This window comes from Vulpes vulpes, chromosome 3 (genome assembly GCF_048418805.1).
Source record: "Vulpes vulpes isolate BD-2025 chromosome 3, VulVul3, whole genome shotgun sequence".
NCBI lineage: Eukaryota > Metazoa > Chordata > Mammalia > Carnivora > Canidae > Vulpes > Vulpes vulpes.
The window spans coordinates 34,301,561-34,324,656 of record NC_132782.1 but is presented as its reverse complement, the minus strand read 5'-3'; the positions used below and the strand labels follow the sequence as shown (position 1 = coordinate 34,324,656).

The window sequence follows — 23,096 nt, the reverse complement described above, 5'->3', positions numbered from 1 at the left end:
TTTAACAAACTTCACCGTTCCAAATTGGAACTGCTTCTTATGGCAAAGGTCAGGTTGAAGGGTAATATAAATTCAAATGTGAACTAATAATCAGAATCTTGAAAATAACTTGGAAGACACCCAGCATGAACTTTGAAATACATTTAGTAAGAAAACTGGGCAACTGATGGCTATATCTTCCAAAGTAATGTAAGGTACAGATTCTGAAAATCCTAGGAATGACTGATATTACAAAAATGTAATGATATGTTAAAGGAATAGGGAACAACTTTAATATAATAATAGGACATGAGTGCAGATTGTAACCGAATACCAACTCCCTCAGCATTAGTGACATGGTGCTGCATGTTCAATAAAGCCACCAAAATGCTTTTCTTCCTTCACACTCTCTACCAGTCCAGCCATTGCAGATTTCTAACAAGAATATCATCAACAACAGCATTTGATCGCTTTGAAAAAATCAGAGAGTTTCCATCTATTTTGAGTGAAAATTATATCACAGAATGCTCAATGACAGGTGAGCTTTCTTGGTATTTTAAGACACACGGTCTAACCTGTTACACATTTCCCCGAAACAATAGGATACAAGATACTCAGTAGATGTCCTCTGATGATATGAGTAAATCCAAGCAAAAGTTATAGAATTTGCCTTAACTTCTCATTTGGGGATTTTTTTTAAGCCTGATGCTTGCCAAGCTGTCCTTTGTTAACTATGAAAAGCCCATAGTACACTGTGTCTAGAAGGGAGATTTTGGAATCCTCTTTTTCTCAGCTCTCATATTGGTATGTACGGGACCAACCAAATGGATCCTGTGGTTCCACAAGAGGGAGTTTGCGGTTGGTTGAGAAAGGAAACTTTGCTTTCCCTGGATATTTACTTAGCTAAGTCTAAGTACTGTGCTTAGGAAAGTAATGAGGCATGGGGGAGAACTGGCAGGGGATGCAGGCGACTGAGTCTGCTCTTTTGGGTTCTTTTGAACTGGTGAAGTGAAATTGGATGCTGCCCAAGAAAACTACATGTGCCATGTGTGTCAGGATTACCAGTCAACTATTATTTATACGAATGAAATGAAGACCACAGGCAAATCTCCTACTCCCATGGCACCTAGTACTGGGGGTGGGTAAGATGTTTCTATAAACAGTGGCTGAGAGAAAGGGGGAAACCAAATAATAACTAGCTTCATGACTTTTCCTTTCCCTAGGCCATCACTCAAGGAAGCAGAAGCATTGTGAAGATGTGGAACGGCAACAAAATACGGAAAAATACTCATTCTGAGAGAAAATTCTGAGATTGAGATTATAAATTGGACAGCAACTATAATTTTACTAAAAAGTATTAAAGCATAGCACTCTATACTGAATTAATTGAAAAAGGGCAAAATGATCCATTTTAGAAATGGGATAGCCTAAATTAAGCTAAAGTCATAGAGAAAGAATGAATACTCTTATAAGACCAAGACAAATCTCATAATTGCGTATAACATGCAAATATTACTATAGCTGACTCACATTCCTTAAGTATTATTGTCTTTAAGGTTAGTAAGAAAAATCATTACAGGGTTCCTGGGTTGTCACAAGCCATATGGTAGGTAAATACAAAAGGGAAAACAGGAGCATAAAGGGTATATTGTCAATCTGTTCCTTCTAGTCATATTAAGAATACATTTGCATCGCCACTTATGACTAGGTTGATTGTCACATAATTAATAGTTGGTATAAAAAAGGTTCAGCTTTCCATATTGCTCAGTTGTGAGTTCTGTCTTAAAGACGGAAGACAAAAAAATAAAGACGGAAGACAATAAAATAATATAAATAATTTATTTGTACATGTATCGATGTAAATGTTGGCAGGTTCTTCTGTCATCATGGTTTATTCATTTTATGTAATTGAAAAATTTTCTTCAGGGTATTATGTATTTAATTTTTATTCAACCATAAACTGAAGCAGTCAGAAGCAGCATCTGTTTTACTAAGTAGGGAACATCTTTATGGGTTTTTTAGACTATTTTTTTTCTTCCTCGTTTAGCCTATAAGAAGTGTTCATCTTAGGTATGACTAAATCTTAACTTTGAGTGGAAGTAGATGCAATCGTCATCATGATAATAATTCAAAATTTTACAAATGCAATGGAGGAAATGTATGTGTCTTGTTGAGACTTTTCAACATACAGGCCCCTTCCATATATTTCATAACGTTTATATACCCTTAGTGTTTGCTAAGAAATCGCTGATTAAGGGAAAGGAATAAATATCAAATTAAAAGGTGTTGTTTATCTTCATGCCAAGATACACATACATATGTTTATACATATGACATTAGAAAATAGAAAATAGAACCTGTCTTGATGTTTTCTACACCCAGGCTTTTAGAAATGATTCATGGCTTTCAAACAACTGTTAATCTGTTATCACTTAGTCTCATCCAGTTGCCTTTAATCTTGATGAGTTGATAATACAGAGTTTTTGATGGTGTGAGTGACACTTTGTGATTAGAGCCATGGTTTGTTACTGATGATGGATGCTATTTATCTCTGACTCTTCTCTTTCCGGATACTATCATTTGCTAAATCCTTTTCATTCACATCTTGCAATGATTCTCATATTGCCTTCCTCCTATTAATTCTAAGCACCACTACCTTAATGCATATGCTTTCTTTCTCACCTGATTTACCATAACAGAATTCTACTGATCTCCTTATATCCAGATTTCCATAAATAATTATAACATTTCCATCCATTGTCGGTGAAATAATCTTAGGAAGAGCTCTTATTTTATCCCAACACTAAAACAAGAAACTAAACAAGCTTTAATAATTTTCTATAACCAACTCAATACTATTCATAATTCCTAACTTGACAACCCAGGTATTTCATGATTTGTTTCCCAAGAAATCTGTTCATTCTCAGATCCTGTAATTTTATCTCAGTTCCCCTGCAGCCCAGCCAAACTAAAATATAGAAAAATTTCTCTTAGCCTAAATTCACCTGACTTGCTGGATTAGACAATGGACTCTATTGACGGAGGCCAATATCAGGTGAGTTGAATGACTTGCTGTATTAGACAATGGACTCTATTGACAGAGGCCAATATCAGGTGAGTTGAATATTTACCATGAATCAATTGTGCTTAACCTGCCTATGCATTTTTACTTACAAGTACAAAATTAAGAGATACAGTATATATACTTTATTGAGGGGAGCCATAGTGGAAAAGACTTAACACTGAGAGCCAATCTCCAATGTAACCCAAATTCATACCATGTGTGACTTTCTAAACCTTCAAAGTGTCAATATATTTTAATATGATCCCTGACTGGATGTGCCCAAAATAACTGGTGAAACAAAATAAAGTCTCTCTGGAAAAAACACCATAATCCTAGGTCACCAAGAATTTTGCCAAATAATTTTCTAATAAAATTGAATAGCTAATAGACAAAATCTTTTAGCACCAAGAGAACTAGCCACCATGAGTGAGAACTAGCTATACCTCCTCCAAGCCAACAGATTCAGACCTAGAGACTACAGACAAATATTTTTAAAACCTATGCTTATTACTATTTTGAGAAATAAAATACAAACTTTGAAAATATGAACAGAAAATAAGAAACTATAAAATTTTATTGAGAAGATTTGCCAATTTGACCAAATAAAAATTTTAAATGGAAATATAATGATAAATTAAAAACTCAATGAGGTGCAGAGCTGCAGAACAGAATACATAAACACACATGTGCACACGGTGTGAACTGGAATTTCAGTTTTTATAGATCAAAAGTTGCAGGAGAGGAAAGAAAAAAAAAAAAACAGGACATACATTACATAGCAACTTTCAATGTTAGTGCCCTTATATAGCTGGAATCCCATTACCAATGGCCCTCGTACTCAAGAACTGAAAGGAAATTTGCCTGTTTTGAAGTTTAGTGTGGAATAAAGATTGTGTGAGGGGTCCAATCATGAAATTTCATGAAAACAAACTAATCCTATGTGAATCTATAGCCCATATTCCTAACAATCACTTTGTAAACAAATGTTTCTTCCTTTCCAACCAGACCAGAAATCTGTGCACCAAAATAGATATTCCATCCATCTTTAATATAAACTATATATTCTTATTACCATCAGATAAATAAACATAGGTGGTGGCCTAGTCAATCACCAACAGTCCTTGAATCGTGTTTCCTGGGAGGAAACTCAAGGAGATAGGAGTAGGTGCATGATTTCCTACTGCCTGTTGCATTCTGTGGCAGTAGAGTGATGCAGATAGGCCGAGTGCCAGAACCTTCTAATTTATAATATGAGGAAAGCATCCTCTCGTTCCCTTCTCCAGAGAGAAATCTTCCGATGAGAATCCAACATGCTGGCCTCCATCATTACTCTGCCAACACATCGCCACGACTACGGCTACGACTGATCAAAGTCCTCAGCCCAAGCTTTGTGGTTGTGGCTACATGGCATGGCTGCACTTGCCAGGACTGATCTAATTGCTCAATATTTTACCATGATGATTGTTTATATACTTACTTGTATGGTTTCCATGGGATCTTTTCAATTCACAAAAGATTCTTCACTATATGAAGCCATCTCTCTGTCTCTGGGAGGCCATCCTGTAAGATGTTACTATTGGACAAGTTAGCACTTACCCTCTCCATTCACATAATTTAGTGAAAGCTAAACTTGTACACAGAACTTCTCTCCCACTGTTTCCAATTCACCTAAATCCTATACAATATTAAGCTTGTCCACTTCATTAAACCTTCTAGAACCTTTCATTCTACCCAACTAGATATCAAAGGCAGGGGTTTACAACAATGGAATCCTGATGTGAATAGAGAATCATGGGAGAGAGAAAAAGATGAATTATAGATGACATTCTGGAATCTGTACATCTGCATGATGTAATCTGTTAAGGATCAGGTCATATTCATAGATAGGCATATAAGAGAATTATCTTCCTTCAAATGTGTGACAGAAAAAGGATTCAGGCTTTTGTCCATAACACCCTATGATACTTTTGTCTGGGCTATTTATTTTCACACTTAGCTTAAGACACCTTGATTGAATAGGTTCAGTATATTTCTTGTTTTGAATCAGCTAAATTATATTATCTGAAGATAGATCATCTTTCTGTTCTCCCAAGAAACTAGAAAATTGCTCAGGTCTTAATACATCTTTATCAGGGAACTCAATGAGTTTCAAAGTACCACCTGTGGGCACCCCGGGTGGCTCAGTGGTTTAGCACCTGCCTTCAGCCCAGGGCATGATCCTGGAGACCCGGGATCGAGTCCCACGTAGGCTCCCTGCAGGAGCCTGCTTCTCCCTCTGCCTGTGTCTCTTCCTCTGTGTGTGTGTGTGTGTGTGTGTGCCTTTCATGAATAAATAAAATATTTTTAAAAAGTACCACCTGTGGCTTAAGATGATCAGACACTACTGTTTATGAATAACCCATTCTTTCAATGGATGTTGTTTACAGGTAGTTACTATTACAATATAGTGACTGATTTTTTTTATCAAGTTAAGATAGCTCAAATTCAGATTTCCTGTTCATAATAGAGGAATAAATGAATATGTGAGATTTTATGTATCTAAAGATAGACTAAAACCTGGTTATCAATCTATCTCTATCACATAGTCATTCATTGACCCTAGGTAATTTGCATAACTTCTCTGAGTCTCAACTTCTTCATTTAGAGTGATTATAAATATCTAGTTCAAGTACTCTATATGCTGTAAAATTATGTGAATGTGTCCTATTAGTAGTACAGCAATACTAATATTATTTTATATTTGAAGGATATAGAGTTTCCCTGATACCATCTATTAACTCCAGGAGACATATATACCCACTATTAATAATGAATTTACATATAATAGAGGGAATCCTAAATGAATAATAGGAAGGGAAAATAAAGCAACAAATATTAAATGTTGATTATGTGTCATATAATATTTCATAGTGTTTGCATATTTATTCTTTTTCAATAAATTGTAAAAATGGCACTTATGAATTTTACATTTATACAAATAAATCAAATCTACCAAATAAGGCCATGTGTTCATCATGGTCTACAAAGATCTAATTGGATATCAGTTTGTGAAAGAAAAACTGGACCATTAAAATAGATCATAGCAAATGTAATTTGAATCTATCATTAGAAACAATCACAAAATAATCATTTAAACTTCATACATACTGTGACTTAAAGTATGCTTATAAATACCATATTTTGATACAGAAATCATGTAATGTAGACAAGACTAAAATTAGATGGCAGTTTTTACAAAATTTAAATGTCATGACCAAAATCACACAGAAAGTAATGTCAAATGCAGGACAACAGAGTATTCTTAATTTAAATTGAGTATTCCTTCTATATTTTTCATGCTGCCAAGTCAAGTGAGATGAACATCATGCTCTTTTTTATTCTGGAATGTGTCAGAAACCTCACTCATGAGAATACTTAATTGTCATTAATTTATCATTAATTTTAAACTTAGAAGTCATTTAAAATATCATTAAAATTGTTAATAAAATCAAAGCTGATTAAACATAATAGCATAGGTGAACTAATTGAATTTTGTAAGTGTTAAGAATTCTATATCTTAAGTAAAGCAACTCAGTGATAGCTGCATGAGTGAGTTCTCTTATAATTTGACTGTCTTGAGTGAGAATAAAAAAGAACTAGGACTGGCATAATTATTGCCCTATTCCAAAAATAACTATTTAAGATAAAATAAAAAATTATTTTACATTAAAAAAAATCAACTTAACATTCTCTATGGACTTTTATAAAATAAGAAATAGAGTTAAACCAACAGTTATCTTTTGCATCTTCTGCCCCTGGTAGGGTAAAACAAACAAAACAAAAACAACAGAAAAATCTACACTTTCAGTATTATTTTGTGTTTGATGATAAAGAGTTCCTGATACACACAAAATTATCATTTGTGGGTCACTAATTCAAATGAGAATTCCATTCCGAGGGGCCAATTATGCAACATTTGGAGATCCTTTGTTGTTCCTGATCCAGTCTGCTTTCTACAAAACATCACAAGTTTCATAGAGAGACAGAGACCTAAAAAGAAAAATAGAACCTAGAGAGTTTGTTTGAACTTGGCTGCCAGCTAAAATGGACAGTATTGGAACTCAGTTTAAATTTTTACTAGCACCCTCAAATAACTCAGAAAGAGCATTCAACAAAACGAGATAATTTTCTAAGGACTCCCTCAATCAGTCCCAAAAGATATATGTAAACAGAAATGGAAGAAAAGGAGCTCAGCCCCAAAATGGAGAACATGGAAGTAGGGGCATCCTGAACACGTGAGGCCAAGACCTTTATAAACTTGAGTTTTGATAGCAAACCCCAATCTCCATGCAGTTGCCTTAAGAATCTAACATGCAAGGAAAGGAGAAAGAACGGGATATATCTGAAGCACATACTACGTATCAGGCTGTGTTACGCTTATTTTATACTCAAACTATCAGGTGTCCACTAATAGCCACAATACAAGAAGCCATCACTCTTCTTCATATGGAAATATTAAAATTAGAGACTTTTGAAACTTGCCCAGGATGAAATGTCCAGCAGGTTATAGGATTCAGAAGTGCATGTTTAAGCAGAGGCTTCAAAATAGGTAGGAGTCTTCATCTTCATCCCAGGATTGAAGCCAGAGACACAATCCTCTCCGACAAAAGCAGCATGCATGTTAGAGTTCTCCACTTCATCCAAGGCTATATTGACCTTAACTAGAGCTACTGGACTTATATCAGGAATTCTGGGGAAATGGATGAAAATTTAGAGGATGAAGAAGAGCAGTATTCTGGGAGGTTCTAGACATACTTCATCTTTTGCTACAAATTATTTACAACTCTTGACTTAAGATTGGCCCAGGTAGTCACACAGTACATTGATGACATCACTTTTTCCCTTTTACTTTCAATGAAAAGCTTCTTAAGCCTTGGAAAGATGAACATCCCTGGTTAAAATATATTAGCCTTTAGTCTTTTACATGGTCTTGAGTATTATGTCTGGCATCTTAATATACTGTTAGGATTACATCCTCTTTCCTAGATCCCACTTTCACTTTCTGCAATGGATTTATATTACAGTATTATATTTGCCAAGTCATTCTAAGGGTTACCCACCCTTAACGTGAAAGTATTTTGGTAGCTCGTCCATTGCAGAACACCATATTTTATTGAGTCCTTGGAAGTTAGATTTTCCTTTCCTTGGTTTGACTCTCAATACGTTGCCTTCTTTGAAAAAAACATAACTACATACATTTCTGTATCAGATTCTTCGTTGGTTCATTTTCTTCGGCAACCTAATGTGATGTATTTATTCTATGTATTTATTCAACTCTTCTCCTCCAAGCATCATATAATTATGAAATGGAATTGCCAGCCCCTAATGTCATCAGCAAAATCCATTAGGTAATTCCTGTAGCCTGAATTGCCCCTATATCATTAAAGCAGCCTACTGTCCCCAGTGATTCTTTTCTAGCTTAGGTAACATTGTTTAAACATGTAAGCAATTATACACGGACTACTCATTTAAAGATTGGTTGTGCCTACAATGTGCCAAACATTGACGTTTTCTACCTTTGGGAGTATATATATTCAGTTTGATTCAATCTAATGCACATTTATGGGATGCCAGCTATATGTTCAGGCAGTATCCCAGGTTCTGGGGATGTAAAGATAAACACTATACACTACTCACTCTCAGGGATGTACAAGATGACAGGAAAAAAACACCAAAAATTGACCCTGACACAACATGATAAACCCTATAAGAGGTAAGGATGAAATTTATGCACAAACAAAAGATGAATCAACCAAGTTTGACCTTGAGGGGGCATTGAGTGAGAGTGCTTTTATCGAGAGCACAAGAGGTGGTTATTATATTTGGCTTCCAAGGATAAATGGAAGCTTTCTCTGTTTAAAAAAATGGGAAGATTATTCTAAGCAGAAGAAAGAATATGAGCAAAGGAATAGAAGTATAAATGTGCATGGGGCTTTTTGTAGATGCTTTGATCAGCTGACCAACCGGAGAAGCTAGAAAGGAATGTTGGGTCAACCATATGGGGGGATGCATGTCACACCGAAGTGTTTGACAATTATTTTATTTATTTTTAATTTTTGATTTTTTAAAAGTTTTTATTGTAGAGAGAGCATGTATGAGCGGGGGGAGGGATAGAGGGAGAGAATCTTTCAAGCTGACTTCCTACTGAGCACAGAGATCGATGGAGGGCTCAATCTCATGACCCATGAGATCATAGCTTGAGCTGAAACCAAGAGTTGGGCACTTAATCAATGGAGCCATTCAGACGCCCCATGGACAATTATTTTCAAGGTGATTATATCAGTTTTCTATGCTGTATAATAAATTACTACAAACCTAGTGGGTAAATGTAATATTTATATATTATCTCACAGGTCAGAAACCTAGACATAGCTTAGCTGGATCCTCTGCTTGGGGTCTCAGCAGATGCCAATAACTGTCAGCCAGAGTTGAGTTCTCACCTGGAGACTGGACGAGGGAAGCAGATGCTTCCCCATTTAGGCAGCTGTTGGTAGCATCAGTACTTTGTCTCTTCCAAATGCACAAGTTGAGAGAGAGAGAAGAAAGGAGGCAGGCTGACTGCAACAAGCGAGCGTGCAAGATGAAGTTTTACATAACACAGTATAATTATGACAGTGACATCCCATTGCTTTTGCCTTATTAAAATTGTAAACAGCAGGAGGTGGTGATCAGGTTCACCTTAAAATTGGTCCACCCAAGGAGAGAGATTTCTTTAAGCAGTGACAGATAATACATTAGTATAACAAAGAAACAAGTGAATGGTGGTTTGAAGGTGGAAACGTATAAATTTCTATCTTTCATATTTTCTCCATATAAAATAATTTCCCTTACAGAGATTAGTTTGTGTTCTTCTTCCAAGAAGAAAAAAGACCATAAAGCTTCCTGGGATTCACTAAGCTAATTTTTCCCTTAGAAAAGTAGAAAAGACAGTATCTTGGAATGACTAGAAGATAAATTTCCTTAGAAGAGGTGGGACCAGGGTGGGATGAGTGTTAGAGGTTAATCTAGACTTGCTGATGTTACTGGGAAATGGGTGGGGAGCCTGAGCTTCCAATCTCTGAGGATGGGTTGAGGGACTGATCCACCCCAATTGGAGGAGGTAACAACACACCATGATGTTCCTTGTATTGTTCTTTTATGAATGAGTAGTCATGTGCTGGTGAAGATTTAACAACCAGATTTCTGGCAGGAAATAGAGGCCTAATCTATAGATTTTGTTATTTCCACAACACAAATAGTTCAAATATTTCTTAACATATAGCAAACTCATCACTGAGTGCAAATTTGGAAAGAAGTGCATAGTAAGTAGCACATCAGTGAATAGTATTTCCACGACACAGATATGATTGATTATGACTTCAGGAGCATAGAGAATAGTAAAATATATTTTTAAAAAGCAGTGAGTTTTGAGTATTTTCTTTCTAATAAAACTTAGGTGTAAGTTTCTATTGTTTGCTTTTGAATAATGACTGTGTTTCAGTATAAGCCAACTTACCTACAAACAGGAATAATATTCAAAATACTTAACCAGTTCTGCATGGGCACCACCTAATCAAACATGGGTACTAGCCAGTGTGCCATAGTTCCACCAGCAAGGCTTTGAGGGTCTACAGGACAGATCCCATCTATCATTCACCTTTGTGTCCCTTAAGCTTCTAGCACACTGACCTTCACTTAAAGTCATAAAGATCTAAATGACAAAGATATTGAGCATAATGACTGAAAAATAAGTGATCGAATAAAGTATGCATTACAGGGTGCAACTCCATGATAGTGTCTGTTACTGAGAACTCATGTTTTAACGAACCTCTTCCTTCCTATGATAGAAAGAGTTTATGATTGGCAGAGGTTTTGTTGAGGAAACTCAAATAGCATTCCATCCATTCCTTTCTCTTGGTGATCATCTTTGCCTGAGGTTGAGGTTTCGCTTTGACGTAGGTAGATGTCTACCCCACATTCTGTGCTCCCGTAGATTGAAGTTCCTGCTACACTCAGATGTGCCTGGCCATCCCATGCCCCATCAGACTTCCTAACTTCTTCTCAGTGCTCAGCTTCTCAGCTTCTCCCTTTGTCTGACGTGCCCCCAGTCACCTGACATAATACCTAACACTTTCTGTGGCTTAGTCGTTTACATACCTGTATCTGCTGACTTTCCCCTCTCTATCCTTGGGGAGAATGTTGCCCTGGAAGGCATCATTGTCTTTGACATCTCCTTGATGTCTCCTCTTCTGTCTATCTTGAGACTTTTTACTGGGTATCACACATTTGCAATCCCTCCTCCCCCTTTCTAGAGCTTAGGCTCCTTGAAAGTAGAGCCAGTATATCATCATCTATCACTATTTCTGGGACAAAAGATACGGTGGACTTTGAAGCCAGACTGCTTAGATTAGAATTTCAGCTCCACATTAACCATATGTGTGATCTGAAACGAATTACTTCCTATTGCCTCAATTTCCTTACCTGAAAAAAAACAGCATTAAAAACATATAAAACTCCAAATTGTTAAGAGGACAGAATGAGTCAATTCATTTAAGAAAAAAAAAATGGCTTAAGACAATGTTTGGAACATAATGAGCATTCTGTTCTGTTAAGAGAACAGAATGAGTCAATTCATTTAAGAAAAGAATATGGCTTAGGACAATGCTTGGAACATAACGAGCACAAAATACATATTTATTAATTATCACGACTCTTAAACAATAATTGCTAAATGAATGAAGAATGAGATATACAATAACAAACCAATAAGAGTTAACTTCATTATGCCACACTTGTTATACTAACCTATTTCCCAGTAAAGATAAGTACATGGAAATATATATTTACCATTTTAATACTATGCAATAACTGAAATTAATATTCTATTTTTTGGGGGCACCTGGGTGGCTCAGTGGTTGAGCATCTGCCTTTGGCTCAGGTCATGATCCCGGGGTCCTGGGACTGAGTTCTGCATCAGGATCCCCACAGGGAGCCCGCTTCTCCCTCTGCCTGTGTCTCTGCTTCTCTCTCTGTGTTTCTCATGAATAAATAAATAAAATCTTTCAAAAAAATTATATTTTCTGTTACTCAGAGATGGTCTCTTTCTTTCTGACTTAACTTCAGGGTTTTGTGTGTGTGTGTGTATGTGTTTGTTTTTCAATCTTTTTATCCATTAACATCCTTCTAAACCAGAGAGTGCTTAAAATTTCATGTGAAAGTATCTTTTCTTCTGTCAAACCACCTCCTTTTTGAGTTGGCTCTCACTACACTCTGAGGTGGTAAGTCACTACTTTTGATATAGCCTAGTACCACAAAAACATGGTCTTTTCCTTTAAAGAGATAAATTGAAATGCAAAAGATAATAAGATGCAAGGTATCCACTTTTTAACTCTTAGACTAAGCAGAATTTTGATTTTTGAAAATACAGAAAACATATCATTTAGCCAGGACCTGGAGTACAGGAGTTATAAAGTCTCAGAATATAGTACCGTAGCCAGGAGAGCAAAGTATAGTAATTTATTTGCTCCCTGAAAATATGCTTAGGATGGCTGAACCAGACCAAATGGGGTTTTAACTTGAATTTACCATTATAGACATGGCAAAGTCATCATTTAAAACATCCTTTCTAAGTATCTTTACTATAGATTTTTTTTTTTTTGTCTATTGGTTACAAAAATTTCCTAAGAAACTTTTGATTTTTAGTTGGATGGATTTATTTTTTTTAATTTGGGATCCTATTTTTTAAAAAAGATTTCATTTATTGATTTGAAAGGGAGAGAGAAAGAGAGAACAGAGGGAATAGCAGACTCCCTGCTGAGCAGAGAGCCTGACAAGGGGCTCAATCCCAGGACCCTGAGATCACGACCTGAGCCAAGGCAGACAGTCAATTGTCTGAGCCACCCAGGCACCCTGGGGGTCTATTTCCTTTGAAGTCTTACAAATACTTGCACTGATAAACTGGAAGAGATTGCCTTGTGAACATGTAATTTGCCTACAACTCATCAGTAGAAGACAAGTAATATCCCTTCAAGAGATTCCATTAAATCTAGGTGATCAATTTTCATTTTTTGTAATTAATCTTTCCTAAAATCAAAGTCATCACAAACAGTGTGAAATGAAGCAAGTTTTTGAAGGTGAAAATCAAATATCTTTTCATGCTAAAATAATGTAGATTTAGGAGTCGAAAATTCAGAAGTATACTTCCTAATTCCACATTTGTTGCTCTCCTACCTGTCTACCTAGTAAATCTAACCAGAGGAACAAGTAAATATGAGGTAAATTGCATGGTTTAGGCCATTTCCCAGTACTAAGCCAGTATCAGTCCTTAATGATCCTTCATGTAAAATTCTTTATGCTGTATTACAACAGCTTCAAACTCCTTGAAAAATCTTATTATTTAAAAAGATATTATTCATAAATACATGATTTTATTTGGGTTCAGGTTGAACAAGGAATGATAGAAGGGATTTTTCAGATAACCAATAGAAAACACTGGAGAAAGTATACACAGAAGAAGTCTACATTTTTGTCATCAAAACTACTTCATATTTTTTTTCCTTTGCTCTTAGCCAAATAATTACCTTTGGTAATAACCATGTATCATAAAAATGACAGGAAAATAGAAGATAATAGTATAATACTAGAGTGAACTAAATTCCTAAAATTTCTTCTTTTTGTATTTGCCTAATTTTTTTCCTACTTCCTTTTGTACTTGTTATAGCCCCAATTAAAGAAATGTAAAATTCTGGCTTTCTCCTCATCTTGAGAAGGGTAAAATATTGTGATTGCTCTGATTTCTTTTGCGGGGAGGCTTACTCTATTTTCTTATATTCCCTCCTATATGCTTTATTCTTGTGTTCCTTCCAAATAATTTAGGCAAAGATGCTGGCTGTGCACAATGCAATAATATTGAGGATTTGGCAGTAAAATGCAGTAGCCCTAAGGGGCCTAGCTGTCTGACACTACTTTCTCCTAGGGCCTTACTTCTATATTTCTGATTTTTGCAGTACTTTATTTCACTCCTCCTCTCCCCTCACTACTATCCCAGAAAGGAGATAAACAACAAAATTATTATTCACATTTAAAAGAGCAAATTGAGGCTAGAAAGACTTGTCCAGGGATACACACTGGAGAGACACTGGAGAGTTACAGCAGATATTTGCTACAGAAAACTTAGTTTTATAGCATAACGCGTCATTATGAGGTAAATGCACTTTCTTTGAAGGTGGAGAGCAAGGAGACTTGTTAGAAAACATGAGATTTCACAAGTGAGCCAGGAATATGCTTTTCCCAAAAAGACACCTGGAATTAACTGTTGCTCTCTTAAGAGATCAATGGGACACATGTAGGGATTGGATTGTGTGGCAGAGTCACCCAGGCAGAAGACTTTCATGTTGGCAAAGCAGTGCCTCCCAGAAAGATCTTTTAATTGCCTAAACATTAGGAGCAAGCTGTCACCTTGTCGATGAAAGCTTTAGTTGGTATCTTGATACTTGGCACTCCTTCCTCCAGTGGACTTAAAATAAAGGTTTGAAAATATGAGGAAAACTTGGCTCTTAGCTAAACTCCTTAGATCAAAGCCTTCTTAGCTTAAAAAAAAAAAAACTCTAATTAGGAGTTATTTCTTCCTCATTCATCTCCTTCTGTCCTCTCTTTTTTTTTCTGCCAGCAGATAATTTTTGTAAATTACTTAACAAAAGTCTCATGAACACTTGGAGCAATTTTAGCTACTGCTTAACAAACTTTGAAACCCAAGTGCTGTGATCTATTATTAGTATCCCTAAGAAAGAAAAGTAAACCTCAGATCCTTCCCTTAACGAGGTTATAAGCTCGTGTGAGATGGAAAATGTCTACAGTTGACGGCACCACAATACAAATAGGATAAATTGTAGTATAGAAAGGAACAAACTATTGTCTTTGGAGTTCCGAGAGAAAGGGATGGACCTCATTAAGGACAGAAAAGTGAGGCAAAACTCAAAGAATTAATATCAGAGGATATGTCATCTCTCTCCTTCTCCCTGGTTTGATCAGAATTTATGTCACACTGCACAGCTGTCTTTTGGGAATTTCCCAAAGGACTATAATAGTTGTTGAATAACCAGACCAAATGAAAGTCATCTTTAGACATCAAGCCAACTTCCATGTCACCTTTTTCTGTCATTTGAAGGTTTTTCTTCAGAGGAATAAAAAGCTTCAACTTCAAAACCTCAAAAATCTTCCTCAGCTTTGGAATCTTAACGTTATGCTTCTACATCGATCATGACACGTTTCTCTTTCCTATGCCCTCCCTACAAGAAATAGGATAAGAAAATTAATTATGCCAGTTGATAACAACTGCAGTTGATACATGTGATGGCTGGGAAGGAATCTTGGTGGGGGGAAGGGATACAACAAACTATTTAATGTATTTGGGCAAGGATGGGACTCTACCGTAATCATTGCCAGAGCTGTCCCATTAGATACCCCATGGAGGAGAGAACGCAGGATACCCTTGAAGCTAAGTAATGGAACGATCCTGGCTGTACCTCTTCCAGTTGCGGCGACAAGAATATATTAGGGAAATGTGCTATGATAACTATTGTGATAGTGTTTGATTGGGTCATATCTTCAATTAGTACCACGATACAACAACTGTAAAGAACAGTTTAGTGCCAATTGATGATGGATTTGAATTTCATACTGACATTTTGTGGGAGGACATAATGCATCTCAGTTAATTTCATGCTTGCTTGAGTAGAAACATATGGAAATCTAGCTAGTTCACACCTTTCAATGTAAGTTGAAGCCACTAGTCTTTAAACATGTCTTGATAATTGGGAAAAAGAAAAATCACTCTAAAGAATTCCTGAATGTGTATTTTACAAATAGATGCTTTTGTGTTAGTCATTGATAAATGTATGCCACACAGTTTGTAGGCACCTACTTTTATCGACTGACTTGTTTATTCCTAATTTTGCTGTTTAGAATTTTTACACTTCGTCAGCCTTTTTTAATCAATCATGAACAAATATAACCTCTCTTTATCCATCCATTCATTTATTCAATAAATAGTCATTCAGAATGACTATATATCAGGCAATCCTAGGCAGTTGGCAACATGGCGGTAAATAAGACATAAAAGATCTTGGTGTATCAGGAAGGAGAGGGCCGGAGCACCATACCCTGACCCCACACTTCCAGACCCATCTGAGTATCCACTTCCAGTTTCTAAACTGAATTGGCAGAGAATAGAGCCTGATTTGCCTGAGGGGACTTATTAGAGATGGACCACTGGATTCCTTATGTTGATTAACTGGAGGCTTTCCTGCCCTACCTATGAGAATCCCCTACCATAGATTTCTCCTCGTGACAGGGTGAATTACCCAGACTACAAAAATGAGTTGACTCCGTTTTTGCCCTAAATTCTCACACTGAAGAAGCCCCCTGAAGCTCAGTTGAGATTTAATATCTGAGGAGGAAAGGCCTCCCAACGGGGCATCTGCATCTGCAACATGATTCCTGAATCAGATGCACATCAAGAAAACTTCAAGAAGGAGACCAAGTCCTAGCTGTGAATTATGTGGATTTCCAAGATATTGAGCAGAGCAAGGCTGATGAGACCCTGAAGACAGCCTGTGAAAGTGGCATGAGTGGCTGTTTCTCTCCCTACAGTTACCATTTCCCAAGAGAGAAGACTGTGCGCTATCAAGTTGCAGCCCAGAGCCCTTCACACAGAATCAAGCCGGCTAGACCTCAGGAAAGTCTCTTGGGAAACTCTACTCTCGACCTCAGTCTGGCAAATTGGACTGCGGAGGGTAGGGACACAGTGAGGCCTTGCACGGAGCCAGCTAGCCAACTGCACTACCCAAACTGTACTGTACTTTTTGTTCCCTATTTTTCTAGGTGAGTTTCATTCCCTAAAGGAGTAAGGATGTTGATACCTAGGTATAGCCTGTGGAGAACACTGTTAGAAAAGGCAACTGACATTTACTAAATACCATGTGCTAGACAATTACATACACATCATATCATTTCCATTAGAGTGTAGAAATCAATAGAAAAAAGAATCTTAGGTGCCTTCCAACTCATCTACTTATCATCTCATCCCATCCTTGTACTTCCCATTTCATGCACTCTGGACTCCACACATTCCCTGGCGCTATTGCCCCTGTCTCTCTAGTTATCTCTCCAGAAATGTAAAAGGCAATACTAAGGTTAAAAAAAAAAAGACATAAAAGATCTTTGCCCTCATAAACTTTATATTCAAATAATATGTACAAGTGAAAATGGATAACCCAGTAGTCTTTGATAACAATCACACTTGATACGTGTGATTATTGAGCAGGAATTAGTGTTATGAATGAGATAAATGGTCTCACATAAACTACACATTTGATGGCATAATGGAAAAAGAACTCACTAAAGAGATAACATGGGTTTGAGACCTGCAATGTAAGACGAAACCTTCTTCTATAAACAGTTGGAAAGAATTGCTGGAAAGTGTTCAAGTTAAAAATAGTAGCAAATGTTACGTTTTGAAGACAGAACTGAGCTTAGTTATTCAAGAAACCCCCTGAAAAACAGTGTGGCTAAAATATAACAAGGGGGAAAACTGGGTAGAAATCATGTCAACCGGAGATTGATAGGGCAGGATAAGAAGTCTGGATTTTTCTTCTTGCAATGGGAAGCCATCAGAGATCACGTACTTTCCATCTTCCAAAGAGCCTTCTGGCTCTTACATAGAGTCAAAAGGTGATAAATGTGCAATTAGAAGGAACAGACTTGTTAGAAAGTTATTGAAGTCATATAGATCCAAGATGGTCAATTCTGATAAGAATAGTAGAGGAATTGAAGTATAAATTTTGCCAGTAGGCAAATTTTGCTGTTTGGTAGGATGTGTGAGATCATGAGTAATAGGAAGGAATCATGATGACTTCTAGGTTTTTGCCTGAACAAGTAGTTGGATGGAAGTTGGCAGAGGCTGGGTAGGATTAGGTTACAGACCCAGGAATGAAGAGTTCTAGGTCAGATGTATTTTTGATATATCGATTATCCATTCAAATGGCATTTTCAAATATGTAGCTGAATACATGCAGTCCGAAAATCAGAGAAAGTATCCAGAAATATATTTAAAGCTATGAGACGGTGGGAAAGATCAAATGCCCCCTAGAAATACAGAGCTTTAGAAGAGAAGGAGGATAAACTCTGGGCAGGTTAACATCTCAGAGGATTGTGATAAGATGTTAATAAGAGATAATGTTCACAAAAGTATCGATGACATAACATATGCTTAATAATTTTGGTTTATCTTTACAGATTCTCAGCACATGAAAGACGCAGTGAGATATAAAAATAAAATAAAGTAAATGGAATAAAATATGTGTAAGAAGTGGGAAAGGAATTGGTCTTCAAGGACAGCAAATATCTGTTAAATATGAAGTTAAATACTCATATTCGCTAATGGGAATGTATCGGGGTAATATCATAATCCCATCTTGTGTATCAGTAGACAGATTCATAGAAGTTTCCTACTTGCTAGTAACTGACAGAATTAAAGTTCACACCCAATATTTCAAAGTTCATTCCTTTGGAATCCGAGGCTGCAAGTCACTGAAGATCTTAACAGCCCACTGGAGAGGTCAACATGTACAAAAAAGTTAAGATTTTAAGATTGTACATGATTAACGACATTAGGAATGAGGTAGTACGTTACGTAAGGAGTCTGGCTTTATAGCCAGGCCCGAGTAGATTTGATAATAAGTTTGCTACTTGATAGCTTTGTGATATTAGGCAAATCATACACTCTTTCTAAATCTCAGATGATTCTCTTTATGCATAAAATAATATGTACTTAGAAAATACGTTTTGAGATGAAAAATAGGTGTGAGCACTTGGCAAAGAACATATATGCGATAAATATTAGTTTCCCTTGTTTTGCAACCAAGAGTAGTAGTGCTAATTAAATCCTCTAGCTTTCTGTGTGCAGTGGGCAGGGGCAATTAAACTCAATAATGTTTAATATGATCTTACTTTTCCAAAATGGGTTGGAGAGATTTAATAGCCGGTTTTGCATAAAGTGAAAAATTAGAATTTCAGGTGAAGAACTGTGTTTTAATCTATTGGAATAATGATTCTTTTCAGAAGACAGACCTGGTATCCTTCTTTTTCTTTTCTGAAATGAATTAGAAGAGATACACTAAACAACCTAAAGGCTTTTAAGCCTCAAATTGTCTTCTCAGTCATTTTTAATATTCATTAACCTAAAATATCCTTTAAGAAATATTATGCAAAATAGATATTTGCTTTTCAACTAGATTGTTTATAATAATGATTAAAATCAAATATAAATTATTGAAATTAATATGTGATCATTTTAATATGCAATAAAATTAATAATTAATCTTAGATATCAAATATTAAAATATTATATATGCCTGTTGATGGAATGTATGTATATGTTACATTTTGCATGAAATTATCCAGACACCAAGTCTGTGTTTGATCAATAGCGGATTGTATTATTAAGTAAAACTATATAATGGAAGACTATTAAGCTAAAGGGTGCTGTTTTAGTTTATTAGTTCATTTGTCATGACTTAGTTAGCTTTGCTTTTTTTTTAAATTAAAACCTCCTAGTGTCAACTCATAATGAAGTATAATCATAAAATTTTAAAGTTGAATTTTATTTGTAATTGTGTCATTTAAAAAAACTGAGATCTACCTTGTTTTTACAGGTACATTTTGAAGCGGTTGGGAGAAAAATCATTAATTCAGAACAGGAAGGCCGAGTACTATGCTATATCACAGAGATACAAATATGAGTAAACCTGTCCAAGAAACTCTCAAACTGGTGATGCCACAAGTGAAAATTATTCCCACATTTTATACTCAGAAGAGGTGTAGGAGGGGGAGAGGGTTATTACAAGGGCCTGGCCTGTTGGTAATTAGGTGTAGGTGGGCTACGGAGTTAGTCAAATGGTTGAGGGAGGAGCAGCACGCAATCTGCCATGGTAAATTATCCAGGGCCCATCTTCATTTTTTCCCCTTTCTATCTAAATACAACTATAAGATCCAGTTTTGATCCTGCAGAAGAACAAAGAAATTACACTAGGCTTTAAATTTTACTTAGTCTTTTCTCATGTACTACAAAAGTTCACATTTTATCACATTTCTGAGAGTTTGTTTCATTTCCTTCTGAGATTGTATTATATAATGTGCCTTTGTGATTTTTGGGGGTGTGTGTGTACATAATGGGGGAGAAGGCAGTTACTGTATGTTATAAACTAAAAACGAGGGCACTTGCACTTTCCCCTTTCTGCCTCCATCTGATTTTGAGGAGGGCAATGGAAGAAAAGAAAAAAAAAAAAAATGTTGAATCTCATGGTTACAGTTGATAATAGTTGAAGGTAGGAGAAGAAGCATAGTTTGAGTGGATGACCCAGAAAGTAGAATGAAAAACCCCTATTTGGCCCTTCATTTTGTGCTGGAGCTCTATTTCTAATTCCTAAAAATCAGAGATTTTAGTGCAAATTAATAACCACCACTACAACTACAATAAAGCTTTTAGCAACTCCAGTCATCTGTACTGCTTTATTTTTTAAGAAATACTATGTATACTTTTTAGAGTTAGTAATATTATTTAGAATTATATATGTGCCTATTATATATGTGTACATAAATATGTACTTATGTTACATTAAAAATATGTCTAAATAATATTACTATGTCACATATACCATATATACACACCTTATGTGTCTATATTATGTGCAATCTATATTTTATATATAAATATGTAATATATATCACTAAGAAAAATAAAGCAAGTAAATAAAAAATGAGCTCTTTTATATTTTTGAATTATCATCATTATCAAAGCCTATTAGTAAAACAAAAGATGAATTACTAGAATTTAAGAGTAGAGATCATTTGAAGGAGTCCTTAATTCCTTCAGCCTTTACAGTTCTTATTATATTTATAGCCTTTGGGGTGAACTATCAGGTCCTCAGTAGATAATCATTTAATATTTGATGGCTATTTTGATTGAGATGTCCATGTAAGAAAAAAGCAGTAAATAAGAATTATTTTTTCTATATTCCTAGAAGGATAGGAAGAATCACAAAGGCTTTATGTCACTTGAACCTAAAAATCATTCTAGCAGACCTATGAAACTATTTGCGGCTGTTATATTTGGTTTCTTGACCATTTACCCAGACCTTATCTTCAAAACTAGTTTCCTCTGTTAACTCCAAGAAAACAGCTTTTGATAATAAAACTCACTTGGCAAATTACTTACAACAGGTGTGTGCATTCTCTATCTTTCCCTTTTAATTATTTAGCCATTTCTGGCATGGTTGACTGTTCCTTTGGGGGAAATTACCGATAATGCTTCCTACCTGCAAAGGCATATTCCTCTGTCACTCATTCATTTATTTCTGAGTTGGCACAAATTAAAAGTGTATTTTGCAAGAAAAACTCAATTATGGAAACTCCTGGTAGATCTGCTATCAAGTAAGTATGAAGCAAATATATAATAAAACTATTTAAGAATATTGGTGATGACATAAACATATCTAAAATCTTGGAGAAAACAGGATTTTTTAAAAATTAGAACTAAAAATGAAATATTTTCATCTTAATGGACTTAGTCACCAAAAGATTTAAATAAGACATAGAATTATTGTATTATTCTCTTGACTGAGCACTTAAGAAATCTGCTACACAATATGTTTGGTCTCTGAAACAATATATTTTTAGTGTATATTATGCTATAGCCCAGCATTGTCTTTTCATTCTGTTCTCTTATTTCAGTCTAGAAAGTTGTTCGGATATTGAACAGAGATCATTTGCATATTTCTCCTTAGAATCTTCTCCATGTGCTAACAATTCTCCAAAAAATTTTTTGTTTGTTTTTGTTTTTGTTTCTTTAATTCTCCAAAATTTAAATGAAATTTTTCCCTTGACTTGGGAATTTTCTGTGAGCAGGCCGCCTCTGACTAATGGTTCTTACAGCTCCCCCTAATCTCTTCATTCTAATTCTAATTGTCATTTCTATTATTGTCTCTTTCAGGTTAATTACTTTTTAAATGCCAAGGTCTTCAAATTTGACTCAAACCTTTCATCTACCACCATCTAGATAACCATAATCATGGTAATAGAAATCCTAACAATTTGTACAGAGCTTCCGCATTTATAAAGCGTTTTGACACACGTTGTCTTATTAGATCTTCAGAAAACTCTGGTCATAAAGGCAAATATTGTATCTCGTTGAGGGCCCAGGAGATGAACGGACCTGGGAATATTCTGCAAATAGCAAAAACCAGAATTCAGCCCAGGTCTTCCAAATCTCAGCACTCCTTGCTGGTTCACACTGCCTTTCGGTAACAAAAATTTCCATGTTGAGGTCTGTTCATTAACTTGATCTCACAGGTTATTTATTTATTTATTTTTAGACTCCATATGCTTCCTGGGCATTTTCCCCATTACTATTTTATTTAAAATATATGTTTTTTCTATGGGATGCACACCATTTTCAGAGACATTATAGAAACTCTGGGGGCTCTGGGAAGTGGGAAAAACTGCTTCTGAGACCCTAAATTGTTTCCTTCTGGGGACAGGGCCCTCTCTTTGCTGAGAACAATAGCTTTGGGCTTCATCCCTCACCCCCGGCACCCAACTCCTGAAATCCTCACCCTTACCTATTTTCTCTCTCCCCGTTCTTCCCTCAAGTATCCAGCCTTACTTTTTCCTAAGACCTTCAAATATTATGACCCTCCCCTCACAGTATCTGTCTCTCACATGCACACGCACTCTATTAAGAAGCTTCACTCACAGAAACACGGATTTTCCTCTTTCCTCAGGTTCCTGGGCCAGTTTTTCTCTTCTTTGATCCATCCTCCTGGTATGTATTCTGCTTTCCCTCAGACTTTTTTGTGTGTCTCCAATCCCAATCCTCTCCTATAGAGAAATGGCTCTTTTAGGATGACTTTTTTCCAGCCAAATAAAATATATATATATTTCTGAATGAATATACTCAGTCCTCAAGGTTCTTGAACTC

At 35.9% G+C, this 23,096-nt stretch overlaps 1 pseudogene; it reads left to right on the top strand.

Moving 5' to 3' along the window:
- Positions 1–16,322: 16,322 nt before the first annotated feature.
- Positions 16,323–19,864, top strand: LOC112926698 (PDZ domain-containing protein 11 pseudogene; annotated as a pseudogene).
- The last annotated feature ends 3,232 nt before the right edge of the window (positions 19,865–23,096 follow it).